Raw genomic sequence first — 23,041 nt, 5'->3', positions numbered from 1 at the left:
TGTGCTACCTCAGCTTAACATTACTAATATTGTTCAAGGTGTAGTTTATTGGGCTATAAATAGACACATCACTACCGTCACTTGCTGAATCATCTAAGTGCCTGGATTACTTTGATGCTAAAGGAGTAATATTGCTGACAGTAGATAAAACAGAGAGAGTGACCACGAGTGGTATTTCATGGTGACACCAGGGTTTCTGGCCTCTCTCTCCTGCAGGGAAGGTGTTTGTGTGTGCAGAGATGGCCCTGATTTGCCCAGTGCTTACAAAAGGGCTCAAATCAAATCACTGCTGAATTTTAACACACTCTTGTCATGTGGCCTCTCATTCTTGTGCCACAAATAAACCTCATCACATTTTTTGTAGAGACCAAGAGATGAGCAATTCCTGATATGTTCAGGAATTGAATTTGGGTTTAACCATATATACCCGAGCTCTATCTGGGTCTGGGTAAGAAGCTGGTTGTAGAGGCCAGAGAGATAGCACAGTGTTATGGTATTTGCCTTCCATGCAGCCGATCCAGGACAGATGGTGGTTCGAATCCCAGCATCCCGGATGGCCCCCGAGACTATCAGGAGTGACTTCTGAGCATAGAGCTAGGAGTAACCCCTGAGCGCTGCCAGATGTGACCTAAAATCCAAAAAAAAAAAGAAAAGAAAAAGAAGCTGATTGTAGATCTGTTTAGTGAACAAATTTTCATTAAGGTTTGACCACTGTCTTCATTCACACTTGGTGCTTTGACAAAATCTTATCACTGGGTAGAGTAAATAATAGAAAGTGATTTCTTGTAGAGTCTGGGGTCGTCTGAGGGTTTTGCTCCTGCAAATTTGATGTCAGGTTGCTGGTTTGTGGTTGGCTGGTTGCTTCTCTGCTAACTGGAACCTCACAAGACAGCTGTGACCTCAATTCTCTCTCTCTTGTTTTGGAACCACACTCAGCAGTGCTTAGGGATTCCTCTTGTCTGCTTAGTGATCACTCTTGGTGGTGCTCAGGGGACCATATGAGGCATTGGAGATTGAATCCCAGACAATCCAAATTGCCAGCCATGTGCAAGGCAAGATTCCTACCTGCTGTACTATTTCTCTCTCTTCAAGTATCTCTCACTCTTAGTTCTGGTTCTGTGCTCAGTGATCACTCCTGATAGTTCTCAGGGGAACAGGGATTAAACTCACATCAGCCAGATGCAAGCCTCTTTCCCTACCCACTGTACTATTGCTATAGATGGGGTCTAGCTTGGGGCTTGTTGGGATAGGCCAGAAACAGTCCTGTCTAATTATTTATTTTCTCATCCATTCTATATGTGTTCATTGACAATCTTGCATGTATAAAAAATGTACTCTCTGGAGAGAGTAAGTAGGACATTATCTTGAGCCTAAAAACACAGGGGACATCATATTTTTCTGAAGAGACCCAAAGATTGATGAAAAAGTTGCTTTTTCTTAAAAACTAATAGAAATACATGGATAAAGCTTGAACACATTTTGTTAAATTGTCCTTTCTTGTTAGTTTTCTAAGAATAAAACAGAGGCAAAATAGAATAAAATAGAAAAAAAACCTAAGATGATCATGTACTGCCATCCACCTTTTCTTTTTTTCTTTTTATCTTTATTTTTTTGTTTTTTTTTTTTTTGGGGGGGGGTCATACCCAGTGATGCTCAGGGTTACTCCTGGCTATGCGCTCAGAAACTATTCCTGGCTTGGAGGACCATATGAGACACCGGGGATCAAACCACGATCTACCCTAGGTCAGCTACGTGCAAGGCAAAAGCCCTACTACTGCGCCACTACTCAGGCCCCCCATTTACTTTTTCACTGCTGATATTTTATTTCTAGATTCTGGTTGGGTGGTGACAAGAGAGATATCAGCGTGGGTAGCCCATGAAGGAAAGGCAGCTTGTAATGAAAGTAATATCTAGGGGGATTAACTAAACCAAATGCTTTTATTAATAAAATAAATTATTTTTAATAATTTTTAATAATTGTATATCTTCAATTATGATATATTGTATATACATTATATATGTGAATGCAATTGTCTTCTCTCAGATGAGAGAGAAAGAGAGAGAGAGAGAGAGAGAGAGAGAGAGAGAGAGAGAGAGAGAGAGAGAGAGAGAGAGAGAGAGCTGGAGATGGTGGTTTCCCTAGCGAACACATTTGTTCATGCAAAAGACCCAAGGCCAGAGCCACAAATGTGGTGAAACTTGGCAAAACTTCATTCTCCCATCATTCTTTCATGTTACTTAAATTACAGTACAGTGATTAAACAGTGTTTTTTGCATGTTTTTTTAGCTATGAGGGCTAAAGTACAGGACATAAAGTGGTAGGAAACACCAGTGTAGTTTCTCTCACTCGTTTTTCATCTACATATAGAAGGAGGCACATGCAGGTGGATTTGCTGCCCAGAACCATTCAACTTGGGAAGTCAGGGGGAAGCAAGGACATGCAATTCTATAAGTCCAGGGTGCTGATGGGGCTGGGTAAAAGGGAGTGCCCCCTTTTTTTAGTTATTGAACCACAGCCCTGGAAGCATGCTGATCTTATAAGAGGCATTTCCACCCCTCCTGGTCTGTTGAAATTCCATTAGAATATGAAGAAGGTTAGATCTAGACCTTTATATCTTGGTCCCCAACATTCCTCCTGTGTATATGCCCAAATTCATGACAGAGCAAAGGCTGTATGCTCAGGGACCTTTGCAATCTAGTGGTTTTTGCTTAATTTTTTGTTCCCTCCTTTGTTGATTGAAATATTCGGCTTTGGTTTAAAAAGCAGCTAAAAACCTTATGCACAGAGCTTGTAAACAAACACCCACTTGAACCATCTGGTCTTGTAACACATACAAGTGATTAAGCTTCAGAGCTATGATTGTTAAAAATTTTAAAACACAACAACCCCAAACACTCCCAAATAGACTCCTTATACTAGTTTATAGAGAGGAAAATATGTGAGGCTTTATATAGTATATAATATGGGGAGATTCAAATGATTATTATTTTTTTTCCTCTTTTCTTCTCCCTTCCCTGTTTGGCTTTCTTCCTTTTTTCACCATGACTATTAAAGAAAGAGAGAGGTATGAGATACAACAATTCTAGTGACTCAAAATGCATTTCCTGTCCCACAATATTGAGTTTCTAGTGTGCTTCCTTGTGTTGACCTTCATTATTATTTTTGTCCTTCATAGAGAAACTTGCTTGCTTGAACATGTGTGTGAGTGTGTGTGTGTGTGTGTGTGTGCCCATGAGGGGAAGGGCTGCCTTAGTTCCTTCTAGAATAATTCAGCAGTCTGGGCTATTTGAAATAATGAATTCATACTTTTTGCTCATAATGACTGAAGAAAGTCAGGTCAGGGGAAAGTTAAACATGGTTAAGCGCTCTCATTTTAATTGTAGAATATCGATACCGTCTTGATAGTTAATTTCTTTGACAAGTTACAGAGCATACAGATGGCATTCTTCATATATTTCTAGTGTGGAAGTCATTCTGAAATCGGAACATTTCATTTTGGGGACATCATTAAGGGGGGATAGAAATGAGCTCCCCCGTGTACACAGAAACATCTCCACTTTCAAGCTGGCGACTCTTAAAAGGAGCCTGACAGAGAACCCCAAGCTCTCTGGTGAAGTAAAAACTCTTTATCTTCAGCCTCTCCTTTTCTTCCCAATCTTGAAGAGTTTTCATTCTAGATTATCTTATGCATCAGAGGACAGAAAAGCAAGCATTGAAACAATATGAGTGCAGTTAGAGAATAGCTATTTCTACACTAACAACTATATGACAATGTTCATGAGTGAAGAAGTAGAATGTCTGTCTTGAATACAGGCAGGGGATGGAGGACGAAGGAGATGGGAGTTTGGTGGTGGGAGTGTTGCACTGTTGAAGGGGGGTGTTCGTTTTATGACTGAAACCCAACTACAAACATGTTTGTAATCATAGTGCTTAAATAAAGATATTAAAAAAGTAATAATAAAAAGAAATAATAAAAAGAAACAGGAGAGGGAAAAGTGCTTCATTATTGATAGTGTCTAGAGACTCAAACACCCCTGCCAAGTAGATGGTTCAAACATGAGAAAAATTTATTTTTCTTGCTCCTGATGCTGCTGATGGGATCCCTGATTAAGTGAGACTCTTTGAAAGTTGATCTCCAGGCATCCCTCCACTCTCATTTCAGTGGATGAGGTTCAAGGCTGACTCTATCCATCTGCAAAAGCCATGGAAGGGGAAGGATCAGGGAGAGTGGAGGGGAGAAAGGGCTCAACCTGTCATTTCAATGAAGGAAAGAATCATGTGGCTGTTCCTAAGGCCCCAGGTCACTAGATTTCAAAGTGTCTACTTTGGAGCTAAAGAAGCACAGGAGATGAGAGTAGAAACAGCTGGCTGGATTCCAGCATTAGAGGAAAAGAGACAAAAAGGTGGGCATGTCTAGAGGACCTTTTCAAACACCTTTTATCTGCTAAGAAGAATCTTATTAATTAAATTCCTTTTCAGTGATAACTGGTAAACAATCTTTCTCATGGGAGTAAAAATAAATAAATAAATAAATAAACATTGCACCTGATATTTAGTGTTGGTTGAATTTTTTTTAATGTGAAAACACCCATTGTGGCTGACTTTTAAGCTGCCAAGATGAAGTAGTTACCCAATGGGGGCTGGAAAAGAGATGCTCAGCAAGCCTAACTGCATTGCTGTTTGCTCATGAATTCTGAGGAAATACTCCTGAGGCCTCCCATTTGTGGTCAGGAAAAGAACCTGCATATTTCCCCTTTCATGTTTGGCACAAGGAAAGGGTCTCTGATGTGTGGTTGTCTTTATCATCTAAAAACAATGAAATAACAGAATGAACAGCTAGCAATAAGAGCTTGTTAAACCTTTTTTTTTCAATGTTTTAATTTTAATTTTAACTAATATCTTTATTTAATACCTTGATTACAAACATGATTGTGGCTGGGTTTCAGTCATATAAAGAACACCCCCCCCATCATCTGTGCAACATTCCCATCACCAATGACTTAATGACCTCATTGGTGATACAATAATTTTCACACATTTGTTTGTTGTACTTTTTCTTATTCTTTATATTCTCTTCATTTTATCTCATCATCTTTTTTTGATAGTTTTGCTCTTATCTGGAAACAACTGTATTATGATCAACTATGTCAAGTGTGATACATGTTCTTTAAATATTTAAATATGTTAAAAATCAATGTGATAGTGAATTTGTAGTCAAAGGAGATGGGGTCCTTAATTTGGGCTCAGGAAAAAGACACCAAAGTCAGATAGGAAGCAAAGGGGCTTCAATTTCTTAGCAAAAGTTAAAGCTTCCAGAAGAGTTGGCCAAGAAGTGAATCAGGTATCTGGTGTCACTCCTGAAAATGTATGTTATTGTTCCCCAAAGGGCAAAAGTTTTGGGGATGAAGTAAATAATGATGATGAAAGAAAAGATTTATTTTTTGTTTGTGAAACAAGTTGCCTGTAGGTTCTTTCCTGGTGAGAAAATCAAAGAAGTGACCTGAGCTGGTCTGTGTTTTGCTCCAGATGGAAATTCAACTCTCAGTTGACTGATTTGTTGAGGCATATTTTTTTAACAGCCAGGTGGCCCTGGTAGACTTCTGAAAAGTCTGGTTGTCTGCTATTGCTAGCCAGAGTCTCAGGTCACAAAACCCTCAGTATGAAGGACTCTTACTGTACTATTTGATCCATGCAGATGTGATCTCTTGAAATGCAATGAAGTGTGGTCCAGGTGGGGAACCAGCCAGGGGTGCACCAAAGTATTGTCCTGTGGGCGTTTCTGTGTTAGGATTTATTTACACTGGGGTTTTTAAAGTGCCAAAGAGAACTCTTCAACTTGATAGTGGAATGGAGTCTGAAATCAGGGGGTTCTTTTATAAATTTTTCAAATTAAATTACTGTGAGGTACAGAGATAAAAAAAAAAAAACTTGTCCATAATTGAGTTTGGTTCATATGGTGTTCCAACAATTCACCAATGTTCGTTTACTGCCATCAGTTTTACCCCCAATACCCCTGCCTGCCTCTCTGGCAAACCTCTCTCTCTCTTTCTCTCTCTTTTTCTCTCTCTCTCTTTCTCTCTCTCTCTCTTTCTCTCTCTTTTTTTCTCTCTCTCTTTTTCTCTCTCTCTTTCTCTCTCTCTCTCTCTCTAACACACACACACACACACACACACACACACACCTTTTCCTTTTAGTAGGCACAATGGTTTGCAACAACTGTTACTGAAGGGGTTAGGCATATCACTTTACTTCCTTTCAGTTCTCACTTCTTTTCCAGAGAGATTATTTCCAGCTATCATTGTCCTCATGGATCCTTCAGAAGAGATTCTTGAAAGCTCAATTTCCGATTCTACGCAGAAAGCTGGAAAATGGGGTGGGCTACAACCATCCCCCCAATAGTTCCATCTTTTGTTTAGCCCACAGCTGTGGCACATCAAAATATAAGAAAGAATCAAATCTGCCAAGTATTGGTTCTTGTCGGGCTACTGGTTTATTTTGGGCCAATTGCTATTTTTGGAAAGTACTGAAACAGATAATGACAGAGTCAGGTATTGAGATTTCTCAAAACAAAGTTAATCCATTCACTCAGTCAATATTGAGCCATCCCAGCGAGCAACTCATCTCCTCTCCTATTTTTTTAATGACGGTGAAAATTGAACTCCTCCGAAAGAACTTTCCTGCCAACGTACCCTATTGAATTTTTTCCTTCCTGTGCTCTGCCAAGAAACAAAACTAGGGCTTGGCACACCAGTTTTGATCAGCCTGCCCATCAGAATCAGAATGTCCTCAGTACAAAGCTCACTAATTGAATTTCATTTGCTGGACTGAAATATAGCAGCCAAGACAGAGAACACTGCAGGCTGTTTTTTATGAGGTCCGGAGTCTAAAGTCATTTTTAAAATGTGAATGATGACATCTCTTGTACCTTTCATTTAAAATGCTCCTTGGTAAACAGTGTTTCAGATTAGTGTATTTGTAATTTAAATGAAGACAATACATCAAGCTGGATCTGAAAAGAAAGCAGAAGTTTAGGAAATGATTCATTCCCCTCCTTTTGTATGATCTCCTGTGGAAAAATAATAAATAAGTCGGAAAGGATTGTGGATTTGAGGAAACAAAATTGAACCCTTCCTACAATAGAGCCAGTCCCTATAGCTAAATCTTTGTTTTCTTCAAGCAGACTAATACATTCTGCCTAATTCATTTTTTATTTTCTCTTGGGGTCTGCCTGCAGATTGCCTCAACAAAGGAAGCATCATGTTACATCTTTTAAATAATTGATGGCTCTCTCCATCCAAGCCAGCTTGAAGGAAATTCTGAAAATAGGTCCTGATTGAGCAAATGCCTTCTTCCTCCCTCCCTCTCTTCAGCACTTTGCTCATCTTTGTTTAACAAAACCTCCTCCCTCCCTCCCTCACTCCTTTGCTGCTTTGCTTTCTTGACTGGTGGAAGATGATGAGCTCATTTGAGTTTACTTATTGCTTGGTATTCCTGTTCATTTGCTATCATTTTATAGAGGTTATTAAAAACAGGTGTTGGGGTAGTTATAAGCTGGCTGATAGAATGAAGAACTCTTAAATCAAGAGAAAGCTTATATCATCATTACCTCTAGAGGTGCGTCCTTGGGGCTGAGAAATGGTCTCTCTCAATTTGAAGTGGCCTCTCTTTAAGGATCACCACTGGTGTGAGTCGGTAGTGGGCATTGCACTTCAATTATTTTGGATGGATCCAATATTCCAATATGTGGCTGAGAGAGAGAGAGAGACAGACAGAGAATGAGAGAGAGACAGACAGAGAGACAGAGAGAGCAGAACCATATAACTTGATAGTGTCATCAATAGGCAATTGACTAAGACTTCGAAAAGCTATTGGTGTCTGCACAAAATGGGGTGCGTGCCCAACAGAGTAAACTTGGCTCCAATGACATAGTTATGGAATTAGTTATGATCTAGTTCTGGGATTAGTTAAGGGTTTCTGTTTCCTCAATGGTGAAAGGAGGACTCTTAGGTCATCTCTAAGACCTCTGATAGCATAGGTGTTAGATTCTATCTTCCAAGAAAGCGCCGAGAAAGCCAGGAGAAGTTGGAATCCATTTCATTGGGAATGTCCAGAGATATTCCAGTTGTAGTGAATGCATTCTCAGCTTCCTTTCGTTAGCCTTTCTTTTTGCCCCTTTCTCTTACTCCTACTCTTACCCTTTTAACTTTTCTTTCCTATCCTTTCCCTGTTTCCTTGTTTCCAGGGATTAAAAGAGAGGAAAAAGATTGGCAGAGTATTCTAAGGAGAATGAAGCAGACACCCCCATTTAAAAAAAAAATACTCCATCCCCTTGCACAGAAAAGCTTTCTCTTAAAGAATAAAGTTCCCTCTTAAGATTCCATATGAGGGCTAATGAAAAGAGCCTACCCTGGGGACACTGACTATCTGAAATTCTAAATTTAAGTTCAATCTGTCTGGAAGAAAATTTCCCATTGTCTATATCCCTGAAAAAGGTTCATTTAAACTGACCATTGTTGTCCTCTCCCCCAACCCACTGCTTACCAAATATTAAGGTACTCAAACACTGGGCTGACTTGATTGTGTATTTTCCCTATTAGAGCAAGCTGGGCAGGGCCAGATGGAGAGGCAGGGCCAGATGGAGGGGTGGAGCATAAGTCCTCATTGACCCAAGTCATCCTGGTAAATTGGTAAGCTGGTCTGTACATAACCTGTCTTGTGATCATATTCAATGCCTGCTTAGAATGTTGTTTTCTCAGTGCCTTCTTAGAAATTCTGAAAAATCTCCCCTAATAATCAAACTCATATCTATCCTCAAGAACAACATTTGTTAGGTACCATGAAAGTGTGTGTGTGTGTTCATCTGTTTATCTTTTAGTGGGGACTGTTCACTAACATTATATTCAGAAGGATCAAAGGAGCTATTTGTGTTTCCCCTTTTGAAAATCTCCTGCTATCCATTTACTTTTTGAGCGAGTATGACAAGCAAGCTTTTGTATTGGTAAGTAGATTACAGGTAACTCTTTCCTGTAAGATGCTCACCTAAAGCTTTGGGATTTGAAAAGAGAGTTGTGTGCTAAATGGCCTCTCACTTTATCAGCACAGCCATTCTCAGTACCATGTCTGGACAAAGTCTAAATCTTTCTCCTCGGAACAGAGAGAGGTCCCATCTTTGAGGGAGATGATGACCAAAATGCAGAAGCTGTTGCTGGTGGGACTGGACCAGATCCATGCCCTTGGGGTCTGTAACTTTGTGGGAACAGGACAACTGTTCATTGGATTCTCTGTACTTGCTGTGAAAAATCTACATGAGGATCTGGAAGGGAATTTAGAAGCTTTCTCCTCTAACACCATACTGCATGAGTATGCATTTCACACTGTCATCACTGAGGATACCCCCTGGAGTTGTGCATACAAAGTTCCTAAGAACATGTCAGGTCATTGTTAATCCTGGAATTAGTTTCTTGTCAGTTCACAGGTCTGATTTCAACAATTGGTGTCAGCAATTTGTGGTTTACCAAACAATAGTGTCTCAGTCTACATTTTAAAACTGGTTGTCATTCCAAATATATACAGAAAGGGGGAAAAGGTTATAAATATGAATGACTATGTAGATTATCTGCAAAAACATGTACCCACATTGTAATTAGATTTCTACAAGTCTGTGAAGTTCGTCCAAAGAGATGACTCAAAGTACTAGGGTACAACTTTGTACATGGGAGTTCTCCCCAACACCACTGGTAATGAATCCAATCACTATATCAGGAGTAGCCCCAGAGCACTGCTGTCTGTGATCCAAAAAGCAAATCATGGCAACAGAAGATGACTTGGAATACTGATGTTGTTTGGGAAGTGATATCTACTATTGAAAAAAGAAATGTTCTACATGGAAGATATTATGTTTAAATTGAACTATCACTGTTTAAAATACCAGAATTAAGCTTGGGAACTACTCACTGGATTTTTTTTTAGTAAGAGGAGATTGTTGTGCTAAGAGGAATGGAGTCCATGTACTTTTGTACTCTCTTTCTCTCGCCTCTTCCATAAACTCTGGAACAGGGCATCACCAAAACATGAAAGGGAACACGAGGGCAGAAACAAAGGGTGCAGGGACTTTACTCCTACTCCCAAGAACTCCCAAATTATGAGACTCTTCACTGCTAATGGAATAAAGTATGTTAGGGCTCTGAATAATTATGATTATTTTGTAAGGGGAAGCTCTATCTTATCTCTTTGCAATAACTCTGGGTAGTCTTGTGTATGACTTGTACACGAATGACTAACTTAATCAGTTCTTCCCTAGGACTGAAAACAGGAGCCCACTGTCCCCTGACCTGTGCTGGCCCCTGCATGAATGTAATGCTACCAGGAAGATCCCAAGTTGCCCACTTTGGCTCCTCATGGGACCAAAGGACCTTGTTCTAAGAATGGTCCCTTCACCATGGGTGCCATTTTGAATTATCATTGCTACAGAGATCAGAAGCAGCAATTTTCAGTGTTGATTTTTGAATCACATTTTTGTAGCAAGGTGGCATTATCTGATGAAAACAGCGCAAAAAGGATTTTTGTTCCTTCTGGAAATTTTCTTTTGTATTTCTGAAGTTCCCAGATTTCTTTAAAAATCAGCAACAATTATTATTGATGTTGTTATTACAACAACAAAAACATAAAAAACAAAGTAACTGCTAAACTTAGTTCCAAAAGTTTTTTTACCCTATGCTGTCTGTTGAGTGATTTTCCTGCTAATGTTTTCACACTTATACAGGTTACAAGTTTTTATCAGGTCATGGTCAGAGTCCTAGATAAAACTACCATTGACTCTTGTATTCTAATGATCTTGAGTGTACTCGAGAGAATTTTTCTTCCCAGTTGAAAGATACCTTCTCTCTTTACTTCACATTCTGAAAGTCTTTCTGGTTTCTGAGCTTCATGGATTTTCAACACTTATTCTATGCAGTGCTTCATAAGAAACACTAACCCTTTGTGTTCTCCTACTCCAAGATTTTAACATTGGTTTTAAAACAAATGTGCCAAAGTGAGATTGCTCTTGCTTTGGGATAGGAAAGGGAAGTTGGAATTGAAACTTTTATCTTGCTGAGTGTTTTACCTTTATATTCTCCCTTCATTGAGAAGGATGATGATTGATAGGCCTGGTTTAATGATGAGAGCAGCTTCTGAGCATATTCTCATCACCATCCAGATGCTCTGACATACATTTCCTAAAGCTAATAGCCCTCCCCTCAAAAAACATGATGAAAAAGGCTGAGCCACCAATGAATATTCAGTCTTGCTGATTCTCCTCCCACCAACGTGCATCCAACCTTGGTGACACTTCTCCCACCAATGTAGATATAATCTTGCTGATACTTCTCTCAGCTCTGGCCCTCTTCTTTGGTCTGTAGGACCCTGACCAAACCCCAGATTTTCAGAAATAACTTTCTTGCTCAGATTTATTTTCTATGAAGAGAAAGAAATAGAAATGTTAAGATTAATAACATGGAATTGCCATTAATGTGGACATCTATGATAGAATATTGACAATTTCTTGAAGTTGAACCTAATTACTTCCTCTGCTAGACATTCTGCTTTTAGAGCTCAGTTTGGAAGTTGATGTTTGGTTAAACTCTACAGTGGGGGATCATTTTGGATAGAAACCTCAACTTTTTCCATGTAGTAAACCTGTTCTTTCCCACTTCTTCCTTTCCCTCCCTTTTGAGGAGAGTAAGAGAAATAAAAAACAAACCCCCTTTATGTGGAGAAATGTGCTTCTTTAGGTACTAATACAAAGAGGGCAGAAATTTCTTTGATCTTTGTGATAGAAATTGTGGATTTTTTAATAAAAATATTAATTGGTGTTATAATGGAATAAGCTTTGAAACCTTACCAGGGCATTTGCTATAAATAAGAGAAAGGCATAAGAGGAATAAATGCAATCAAGCTGAGAAGAGAGGAAACTTAAAATAAGAAATGAGGACTGTGCCTCCGTTTGAGTGCTAATCCAGCCCTCAGTGGGTATATATAGGAAAATCGAAGTTTTGCTAACGGCAGGGCAGACTAAGCCATAGCCATTAATGTGTGCTAAACTCTATTGCTCAGAGATTTTCTTAAATGCAGTGGCCAAGGAGACTGACCTCATCTATTTTTTTCTTTTTTCTTTTTCGGCTTGGATCCTTGCTCACGTCACAAAAATGAATAGAGCTGACAATTTACTGGTTCGTCAATGAAATGAATGAATTCCTACTAAATTATGACGATATAAGGAGGAGATCCAACGCTAACATTATTGCAGTTTGAAAGGTAAGCTGTTCTCTTCAAAAGCAAGACCTCTTTCTACTTGCGTCAAACCAACATGCCTTCATGCTATAAAATGACGTTCCTCCTTTGCTGCGAGCCAAATTTTATTTGCAGTCTACAGCACCTGCAAACAAATCCTTCGTGGAGTTCGGGAAAAATTCCACGGGAAAAGGTGGGCACGCGGAATGGCTAATGACGGAAATATATTGTAAAAATGAATGAAACCACACAAATAGTATGGGGACTCACGTTTACAAGGAATGAGAGACAATTTTATTTTTTAAGCTGGCAGCTTTTTAAAGGTAGAGGCAGGGAGGCAGATGCAAATTCTAGGCATCAAAGAGGCTGGGAGAAGAATGAAGGGACTTTGGCTTAAATTAGCATTTTAAAGAGCTGATGCTGAAGGTAAAAAGGGAGCTAGTAATTAGCAGGGAAGTTGGAAGAGTAAGGGATGTTTCAAAGTTTGGGGGAAAAGTGAAAATTACTTTGTTTTGAGCTAAGTTATGGAAAAAATCTGTTTTTAGGCGCCAAGGTAGCAAAAATTACAGGAAGCTGTTAAATGGGAAACTTTTTGGCTGGATTAATTGCTGTCCTTAGTTGTAGAAAGAAATTACTAAGGCCTGATTTCTAATATTGGTTTAAAATAAAGAGAGAGATAGTTACAGCCACATATTTAGAATTATTGCCAAACCCTCCACGCAAAGGGTCAAGTAATTTTGACTGCTCTAAGCGGGCCTTTTTGGCAAATAATTCCTTTTCAGGAGAGCACTACACTTTGGTGTGTGCTTCTCCTGAGTGGGAATGTGGCACTCCTTCTTAACCCTCTCATCGTTCCTATGCTCCTGGTGAACGTTCCAGCAGCAATGCACCTGAAAATATGCCTATGGTTTCCTCATACTATTCTTTAGATGGAAAGATCCACTTCTCCCTGCTTTTAGAATGTTTTGTTTTGGGGTCTCTGCTGCGGAGAATTGGACTTTACTGCTTGCATGTTGCATCGATCCTGTGGCGCCTGGTTTGAAAGGGCTCATTTCTATTGATTTGTTGTATTGAGCATTAAGCTGAGGTTGTTGGGGTAAGACTGTTTCTTGATTACTCTCTTTTGGGGGTGCACAAGTCAAGTGTTGTTGTTTTTTCCTTCCTGTGCTCTGTCTATGATGAAGGGTGGAAATCTTTCTCTTCCACTGTCAAGTGTGTGTGTTGTGTGTGTGTGTGTGTGTGTGTGCGTGTAAAATTCTTGGGCTGTATGCAAGGTATCAGCCAGGAAGTGGATGCATGTAACAATACAGTTAGATAGAGAGGACCTTTTGGAAGGAATATCATGCTGTATGTTCTTGTCTGTGGCAAGTGGATCTCCTAGACCTTGGCTTTCCCCTGAACTTTGGCCCAATTGTAATGACAGTCAGTGAGAATAGTCATGGGGAGAGCCTCTTTGAAATGAGACCATCTGTGCTTCCAGAAATTCCAAGACTGGTTCCAAATTCAGGGGAGGCCACTATCCACCACCCTGAAATGCTGATGCTTCCAAAGCAGATTCAGGGATTCTACTATGACCAACAGGGCCACTGAGTGCCCTGCATAGATAAGCAGGTCAACTAGATGTTTTGATTCTATTGTGATCCACAGTGCTAAGGTACCTTGCATGGGCAGAGCTTTTAGACTAGATGTCCTGATTCTACCATGACCCATAGTGCTGAAGGGTACCCTACAGGTCGACTAGATGTCCCCATTCTGTATGGTCCTACTTGCCCCTATTCCCTACCCCAAGATCTTAAGTCAGATTTTCCCAAAGAGTGTTTAGCCAACTCCTGCTTCAATATGGGAAATGGCACTTTAGAAGTGAAATTACCTTTTTCATGGCACCCATGTTGCTTCATTTACAAATTGAAAACAATTTAGGCAATGTGAGAATATGTTTCCATGTGTAAAGTGGATTGAAATGAGTCTGAAATTTTCTCTATTCATTTGGCTTAAACTACCATAAAAGGGAGGGAGTTCTGGCCCAAAATTATTCCACTTCATGATTCTAGGGGATCACCTGTGTGTCATTCACTCAGTTTAATAGTAAGACTTAAGTGGGGATGGCTGATAAATGGCAGGTGTACCCATCTTTAAGAAAACTGGATGTGTTTCCAATTTATTCTTCCTATACTACTGCTGGGGAAAGGGGCAATTATTTGCACTCTAAAAATAGTGTGGTTTTCCCCAATAACTTATCACAAGATCTCTTTAAATAACCAACTCCCTTCACATTTAAAAATATGATTTGATTTCTAGAAATCAATGTCCACTCCACTTTTCAAGAACACCTCTTTGCTTTGTAATGTGAGACTACCAATGGAGGTTGAAAATAACAAGTGACAAGAATTGAGTGTCTTAAGCAAGTTGAAGAAGAATTAAATTTAATTTAGAAAAGAATGTGCTTTTTCTGAAGTTTTCCAGGAAAAATACTTTCACCTTGATCACCTCCAAAGTATAGAAGAAAAAAATTAAACCAACAAAACAAACTAGTATCAACACAGACCTATGTGAGTTGGGAAGAGATAAATCTATTTCTTCAGTGTGTTACACTCTGCATTATGCATGGGCGTAAAAGTGAGGTTTGCTTTGATCCTGACTATTAAAAGTTTATTTTTAAACTCAGACTGGGCTGGGAGCCAGCAATGGGCTCCCCACCCACTCTCCTCCCTGCAGCCTTTGCTGTTTTCAGGGCCCCAGCCTGGCAGCCTTATGCACTAGAGCAGCCGGAAGGAATGGAGAAGTGTGGACAGAGGATGCGGGCTGAGCACTGGGGTTGTTTTCCTCCCTTCCTCCCCTCCATTTTTGAAATTCAAATTGAATGCAATTTTCAGCTCATTTGAGCCAGAATATACTGTTTGCTGAGCTTCAGTGGCTCTTAAATCCAGGCTCACAGGAGAAAACAGATATCATCTGTCAGTGCGGGTGGGAGAGTGAAGGCGCCTGCCTTTTATTCATGGAAGGCAGAGCTCTGGTAGGTAAAGAATTCAAACCCTACCGACTAATCGACTCATCATTCGCTGGCAAACATATCCACTAATCAATGAAACCTTAAAACTCCAATCTTCGGAAGTTGGGGAAGCATTTCCTCCTTTCTAAAAAATAAATAATTATTCAGCCATTTTTTTGTGTGTTTCTGCCTTGGGTTGTTTGAATACCTTTTTATTTATATATTCTTCAAATGGAGACAGAATATCATTGATAGTCATCAATTACTTTCACCTTTTTTGTTACTTCTTTTTTTTTTTTTTTTTTTTTTTTGGGCTACACCCGGTGATGTGCAGGGGTTACTCCTGGCTATGTGCTCAGAAATTGCCCCTGGCTTGGGGGACCATGTGGGACACTGGGGTATTGAACCCTGGTCTGTCCTAGGTTAACACATGTAAGGCAAACACCCTACCGCCTCCCCCTATGCCAACACTCCGGCCCCTTTTTTTGTTACTTTTTATTTTTTTAAATTGCTTCTTTCTTTAATGTCTGCCAATGCTGTTTATTTATGATGGAGGATTTAACAGTGAAATTTTCTGCCACGCTTGGCACGCTTTCTTTTCTAACCAGGCTGCCTGAAACATATTCTCCATTTTTTGGGGCCAATAGAGTCACCAATGATAAATGCCACAATCCTTGAGCCTGTAAGTGGGTCTTCAATTTTGAGAAAGTCTACCAGGACACTCTGGTCACTAGGCATGTCCCAAAAAACCCAAGTGCTATTGGATTCCAAGTCTGATTTTAGAAAGGATGTGATATGCCTATCATGTGTGGGAAATCATGGCAGATTTTATGCTTTTCTGGGAGTGCTCATCTTTTTCTGGGAGTGCATTTGTGGAAACCAAATTGCCCATGGGAATGAACACAAATCACCTTATCTATCTAATTATCTACCTATTTATTTATTTATCTATCTATTCTATATTTTTAATCAAAGTCTGAGAGAACAGTTATTTCACAGTAAGTAGGAGTAAGTTATTTGATTCTTAAATACATTCCTTTCCAGTGACATGCTAGCTCATAACTTCGCACAGAAGTTTACAATGTTTAGAAGTAGCTGATCAGGCCCTATATATGTATATGTGTGTGTGTTTGTGTTTACATGCCTCTTAGTTGTTCCAGGATGTGTTAATAGGAATTTCAGGTCTTTTTTACATTAAAAAAGAAGTCAACTATACTATCCCCTTACTCTTAGTTTAGTTTGGGCCTTAGATTTAAGGTGGGTAGTATTTTATTTCACTTCCTTTATAAGAAATGATGCCCTGGCATGTTGGCTCTTTTCTCACTATTATTCCTTAGTGCAATTGCTGGGGCTAATTGTTGCTTATTTGCTATAGCTATCTGAAACCAAAAACCTACCTTCACAAGAAATGTGCACTTTGAGGATGATTGCTAGATTAGTTAATCAAATTTCAGATTTTTTAAAATTGAAATTGATTTCTTTGATTTACTGGTAATTACTAAGATTTTTGCCTGTGCCAGATGTCCACTGTCCAGGCTGTATTGTCTAGTGAGTGGCCCAAACTCAGGAGGTGGATGTCAGAGGGACTGACACAGGAGACTTTGACCTCAAGCAGATGGGGTTATTGGAAAGAACTTAACAGTGTGCCTCTGACCTTGGGAGTCAGATATTGGGGAGCATGAACAAGTAGGACTGTAACCTCAGTGGTATGGATATTAGGGAGCAGAGAACAGAGAGGGTCCCTAACCTTGGGGAATGGCTATTGGGGAGTAGAGAATAGAGTCTGTAACCTCAGGGTGGGTGGATATTGGAGAGTAGCACACAAAGTGGGTCTCTAACCTCAGGGGCACAGATATTGGGGAGCAATGGGCAGAGTGGGTCTGTAACCTTGGGACATGGATATTCAGGAACAGCTTTCAGCTTGTCATCTGAGAGAATAGAAAGTTGGCAGAGATTCCTAGGGGCTTAGATATTCTCCAAACTTCAGTTCTTTTCTCCCTCTCCAATAGTCACACATCGAAAACAAAGTCTTTACTTTGGATTTTGGAAAGAATTTGATGCCCAGAAGTGCTGGCAGCAAGCTCAGAACATGTGCCATTGCCCTATAAAGGATGGCAGTCCTTGGGCTGATGCCTGCTGTCCTGAGAAAAGTGAGGGGCAATAGGGGCAGGGTTGCCTGGAACAGGGGCCTGCCTGGGGGAGATGCTAAGAAACCTAAATGCAGATTCCTCAGGACTCTTTTCTAGACAACCAGGAGTGGTTTCTAGGAACCCTTTCATGGATTTGTAGTAACATGTTAGATGATCAGAATGTGCAATAAATCAGTTTTATTTAAAAGAGAAGTAATAGGGTGGGCGAGATAGTGCCAGGGTTAAGGGGCTTGTCTTATATCTCAACAATCCCTGATTGATCTCGAAGTCCCACCAGAGGTCACCCTTTTAGTTCTCTATTTTTTATTTCTGGGTAAAACCTAGTGGTGCTCAGGAATTACTTCTGGCTCTGCACTTAGATTTGAACTCCTGGAGAGGCTCAGAGGACCATATGGGGTGCTGGGGATCAAACTCAGGTAGGCTGTTTGAAAAACAAATGCCCTCCCACTACACTATAGACCTGGCCCCTGGAACACAATGTTAGGAAGTCAGTCAGTAAGACATGCCTGGGAGCCTGGAAAGATTTCAGAGTGGTAACCTTTCATTCACAGGATGCACTGAGGATTTCTGCTGGGATACAGATCCCAGAGCATGGACACTGGGGTCTGGATGGGCCACTGACTGACTGACCCCCATGACTTTAGTCAGTAAAGATTTCTCTTCAGGCAGTTTTGAGGAGTGTTAAGTGATGGTGGGAAAGAGACGTGGGCAAGTGAGGAAACATTTTCTGGGTGGGGAGATCAGAAAATTTCTGTGTGAGGTATCATCACTTAGCACCACAAATACCCAGAGTTCATCCTTCTTCACACTTACCAGTCACCTGCGTTCTCCGCTTGCGGTGGTACTAAGAGGTGCCTCTTGCTCAGTAGTTGCCTATGCAATAAAAATATGCAGCCATAATACTTAGAAGTCTGAGGTTTTCTGGTTAAATTTATAGATAAACATTTTACATAATCCTGTCTGTATGAGAGAGAGAGAGAGAGAGAGAGAGAGAGAGAGAGAGAGAGAGAGAGATGGAGAGCGGGTGAGAGAGAGGGTAATGTGTTTTCAGGTGAGTATATTTTTACACTGACCTAACCCTTTTTTATTGATCTATATTGAACTCTTTTACTATTTTCCTTTTTTTCTTCTGTGCTAGTTCGATAATGCAGTGTAAACTGTTTTTGTCTTGTGTTTTTTGGAGATGGAGGATAGATACTGAGAGGAGAGTTACTGAACAAAATGTCTCTGCATTTTCAGTTTTATACGGAGTTGTCCACGGATAGTCTCAAGGACCCAACAGTGGTTCTACCAGCATCTTACAAGTGCCATCTCTTAGTGAATGTTAGGCTCATTATAAAATCCATTAAAATGTTAGTGTATTATTGAGAGAAGAGGTGATGCAGAATTACTTAAAATTATTAATGACTTTGGGCATCTTCGTTTTTATTAGTCACTGTGTTTTGTTAGATAATTGGTGCTTCGCAGACCATCCCACCTTCTCTGGAGTGTGTAACATTCTCTTTCATTTATCAATTCTTCTTAGACATTCAGAAAAATGACCCTTTCTCTTCACTGTATTTCAAAAACATCCCCTCCACCACCACAGAGATTGTACAGAGTTAAGGACTTACATGCTGCCAACCCTGGTTCAATCCCGTCTATGAAATCTGGTCCCCTGAGCACCAGCAGGAGTGATCCCTGAGCAGAGAGCTAGAAAAAGTCCTTGGACCTCACCAGAGGAGTCTCCAGACAAACAAAAACAAACAATAAAACCCTTCCCTCTTTTATTTAACCTTTACAATTTGGTTTAGATTTTCTTACATTGAGGAGAGTTTTCTTGTTTTTTTTTTTTTTTTAATTTTATTGTCCTTCACTTTATCTGCCTTACTTAGACTGGATTCTTCTTATTCAAAGAAAATCAATTTAATTTGACTCAAAATTTTTCCTCTGTGTTTTTCTCCTGCATGTGATGCCCATACTTCTGAAGGAAGGTGGGAAGATCTGGTGGGCACCTCTGGATTAGAGCTTCTCAAACAGATGTCCGAGGAGAACATAGGATCTCATCTCCTAGGTCATCAGGGCAGAAGGGGAGGGCAATAGGGCACCTGAAAGGCTGGCCTCTGGGTGAAGGAAAAGGACAACAGCCAGCAAGAACCCTGGAACTCAGAAGGTTTTCCAGAGCAGGGAGAAAGGCCAAGTGGGGTCTCCATGGGGACCACAGACTGCTGTGCTCACTCCTGGAAGGACTCAAGAGACCTGATGTGGTGCCTAGAATCAAACTGGGGTGTTCCATGTAAGATCAGTACATTAAATTCTACCTTGTCTCTCTAATCCCAAGTCCTCTTTAGATAAGTATTGTTGGATCATATGGACTTTACATTTTAATTTTTTTTGGTTTGATTTTTCAGTCACACCCGGCAGTGCTCAGGGTTTACTGCTGACTCTGAGCTCAGAAATCACTCCTGGTAGGCTCAGGAAAACATATGGATGCCTGGGATTGAAAGTTGGTTGGCTGCATGCAAAGCAAATAGGGTTGGAGCAATAGTGCAGTGGGATGGCCACTTGCCCTGCATGTGGCTGACTTAGGTCTGATCTCCAGCATTGTGTATGGTCCCTGAGCATTTTCAGGAGTGATTTCTAAGTACAGAGCCAGGAGTAACCCTTAGGCATCACTAGATATGCCCTTCACAAACAAAAACAAAACAAAACAAAACACAAAACACAAAAGACATCATAAGATTGGACCAATGTACAGGGGGAAAGGCACTTGCTTTGCATGCAGGTGACCTGGGCTTTATATCTGATATGGTCACCAAGCACTGCCAGGAATGATTCCTGAGTGCAGAGCTAGGAGTAGTCCCTGAGCATGACTGGGAATGTCTCCCTTATACTCCCCATAAAAAGACATCCTAAGACAACAAAGTATGATAACGGCATGATCCTGAATGTTTCAGACTAGATAGAAATTTCTAGAAGCCGTACACTTGCTGGCAGTTGGGAGAGAGGCAGTCCATCCTTCATAAATCAGACCTCCAGAATTGCACCTGGTGGTGCTCTAGAGACCAGGCAGTGCTAAAAATGGGGCCTGGACAGGTCATCCTAAACTCTCTTCTATCTCCCAGCTCTAAGACTCTGCTTTTTGATACTTTGAGAATGAACAGTGCTCTTGTTGTCATCCTGAACTTCCAGTACCTCACTTTATTCCCAGCACAGCCAAAGTGAATTCCCTTGACTGCATCTTTTTTTTTTAATGGTAACAAGATTTTATTTATTGTTATTGCATCAATTTTGATACAGTAACTAACATTAGCAAGTATTCAAAATTATTTTATGAATGAATAAAATAAGTGTAGATATGTAATTAATTTTGTTTCTGTTGTGAACTATGACATTTCTAGTTATATTCAGGTAGCAATCAACTTAAATATATGGTTCTGCTATATTAATTACACAAATTATATTACTACACATTCATAACAAAATTTTAGTCTTAGTTCATTTTCATTAAAGTTTAATCCTTCCAGCTTCTGTACAATCATCTATTTGCTACATTCAGTTAAATCTTGAAACTATTATTTTTAAAGGCACAGATAGTAAATGAGATGGATAAAATAAATTATTGTGCATTATTTTATACATATAATCAAATTAATAGTAGGTCAAATTAATCAAACTAGAAATTAAAGTTAATATTTATATTCTATATATAGTAAACTTTGATTTTTTTTTAAATTTATTTAAACACCTTAATTACATACATGATTGTGTTTGGGTTTCAGTCATGTAAAGAACACCACCCATCACCAGTGCAACATTCCCATCACCAATGTCCCAAGTCTCCCTTCGCCCCACCCGACCCCCGCCTGTACTCTAGACAGGCTCTCCATTTTCCTCATACATTCTCATTATTAGAACAGTTCAAAATGTAGTTATTTCCCTAACTAAACTCATCACTCTTTGTGGTGAGCTTCCTGAGGTGAGCTGGAACTTCCAGCTCTTTTCTCTTTTGTGTCTGAAAATTATTATTACAAGGGTGTCTTTCATTTTTCTTAAAACCCATAGATGAGTGAGACCATTCTGCGTTTTTCTCTCTCTCTCTGACTTATTTCACTCAGCATAATAGATTCCATGTGCATCCATGTATAGGAAAATTTCATGACTTCATCTCTCCTGACAGCTGCATAATATTCCATTGTGTATATGTACCACAGTTTCTTTAGCCATTCGTCTGTTGAAGGGCATCTTGGTTGTTTCCAGAGTCTTGCTATGGTAAATAGAGCTGCAATGAATATAGGTGTAAGGAAGGGGTTTTTGTATTGTATTTTTGTGTTCCTAGGGTATATTCCTAGGAGTGGTATAGCTGGATCGTATGGGAGCTCGATTTCCAGTTTTTGGAGGAATCTCCATATCGCTTTCCATAAAGGTTGAACTAGACAGCATTCCCACCAGCAGTGGATAAGAGTTCCTTTCTCTCCACATCCCTGCCAACACTGTTTATTCTCATTCTTTGTGATGTGTGCCATTCTCTGGGGTGTGAGGTGGTATCTCATCGTTGTTTTGATTTGCATCTCCCTGATGATTAGTGATGTGGAACATTTTTTCATGTGTCTTTTGGCCATGTGTATTTCTTCTTTGTCAAAGTGTCTGTTCATTTCTTCTCCCCATTTTTTGATGGGGTTAGATGTTTTTTTCTTGTAAAGTTCTGTCAGTGCCTTGTATATTTTGGAGATTAGCCCCTTATCTGATGGGTATTGGGTGAATAGTTTCTCCCACTCAGTGGGTGGCTCTTGTATCCTGGGCACTATTTCCTTTGAGGTGCAGAAGCTTCTCAGCTTAATATATTCCCATCTGTTAATCTCTGCTTTCACTTGCTTGGAGAGTGCAGTTTCCTCCTTGAAGATGCCTGTAATGTCCTGGAGTGTTTTGCCTATGTGCTGTTCTATATATCTTATGGTTTTGGGGCTGATATCGAGGTCTTTAATCCATTTGGATTTTACCTTTGTACATGATGTTAGCTGGAGGTCTAAGTTTAATTTTTTGCAAGTGGCTATCCAATTGTGCCAACACCACTTGTTGAAGAGGCTTTCCCTGCTCCATTTAGGATTTCCTGCTCCTTTATCAAAAATTAGGTGGTTGTATGTCTGGGGAACATTTTCTGAGTATTCAAGCCTATTCCACTGATCTGAGGACCTATCCTTATTCCAATACCATGCTGTTTTGATAACTGTTGCTTTGTAGTACAGTTTAAAGTTGGGGAAAGTAATTCCTCCCATATTCTTTTTCCCAATGATTGCTTTAGCTATTCGAGGGTGTTTATTGTTCCAAATGAATTTCAAAAGTGTCTGATCCACTTCTTTGAAGAATGTCATGGGTATCTTTAGAGGGATGGCATTAAATCTGTATAATGCCTTGGGGAGTATTGCCATTTTGATGATGTTAATCCTGCCAATCCATGAGCAGGGTATGCATTTCCATTTCCGTGTGTCCTCTCTTATTTCTTGGAGCAGAGTTTTATAGTTTTCTTTGTATAGGTCCTTCACATATTTAGTCAAGTTGATTCCAAGATACTTGAGTTTGTGTGGCACTATTGTGAATGGGGTTGTTTTCTTAATGTCCATTTCATCCTTATTACTATTGGTATATAGAAAG

The 23,041-nt window shown here is 39.9% G+C and overlaps 1 protein-coding gene and 1 long non-coding RNA gene across 8 annotated transcripts in view; both read left to right on the top strand.

Moving 5' to 3' along the window:
- The window catches only part of LOC126003365 (uncharacterized), a 1,166,220-nt gene that overhangs the window by 552,441 nt on the left and 590,738 nt on the right, over nt 1-23,041 (top strand). The window lies entirely within an intron of this gene.
- Nucleotides 1-23,041, top strand: part of ESRRG (estrogen related receptor gamma) — a 530,543-nt gene that overhangs the window by 124,526 nt on the left and 382,976 nt on the right. For all 7 annotated transcript variants that reach the window (XM_049769525.1, XM_049769526.1, XM_049769523.1 and 4 more), the window contains exon 2: nt 12,195-12,295. The gene's annotated coding sequence lies outside the window, so the exon portion shown is untranslated. The remainder of the gene's footprint in view (nt 1-12,194; nt 12,296-23,041) is intronic.

This window comes from Suncus etruscus, chromosome 3, assembly GCF_024139225.1.
Source record: "Suncus etruscus isolate mSunEtr1 chromosome 3, mSunEtr1.pri.cur, whole genome shotgun sequence".
NCBI lineage: Eukaryota > Metazoa > Chordata > Mammalia > Eulipotyphla > Soricidae > Suncus > Suncus etruscus.
Note: the sequence above shows the minus strand (reverse complement) of the source record. Positions and strands in the feature narration are given on the sequence as shown.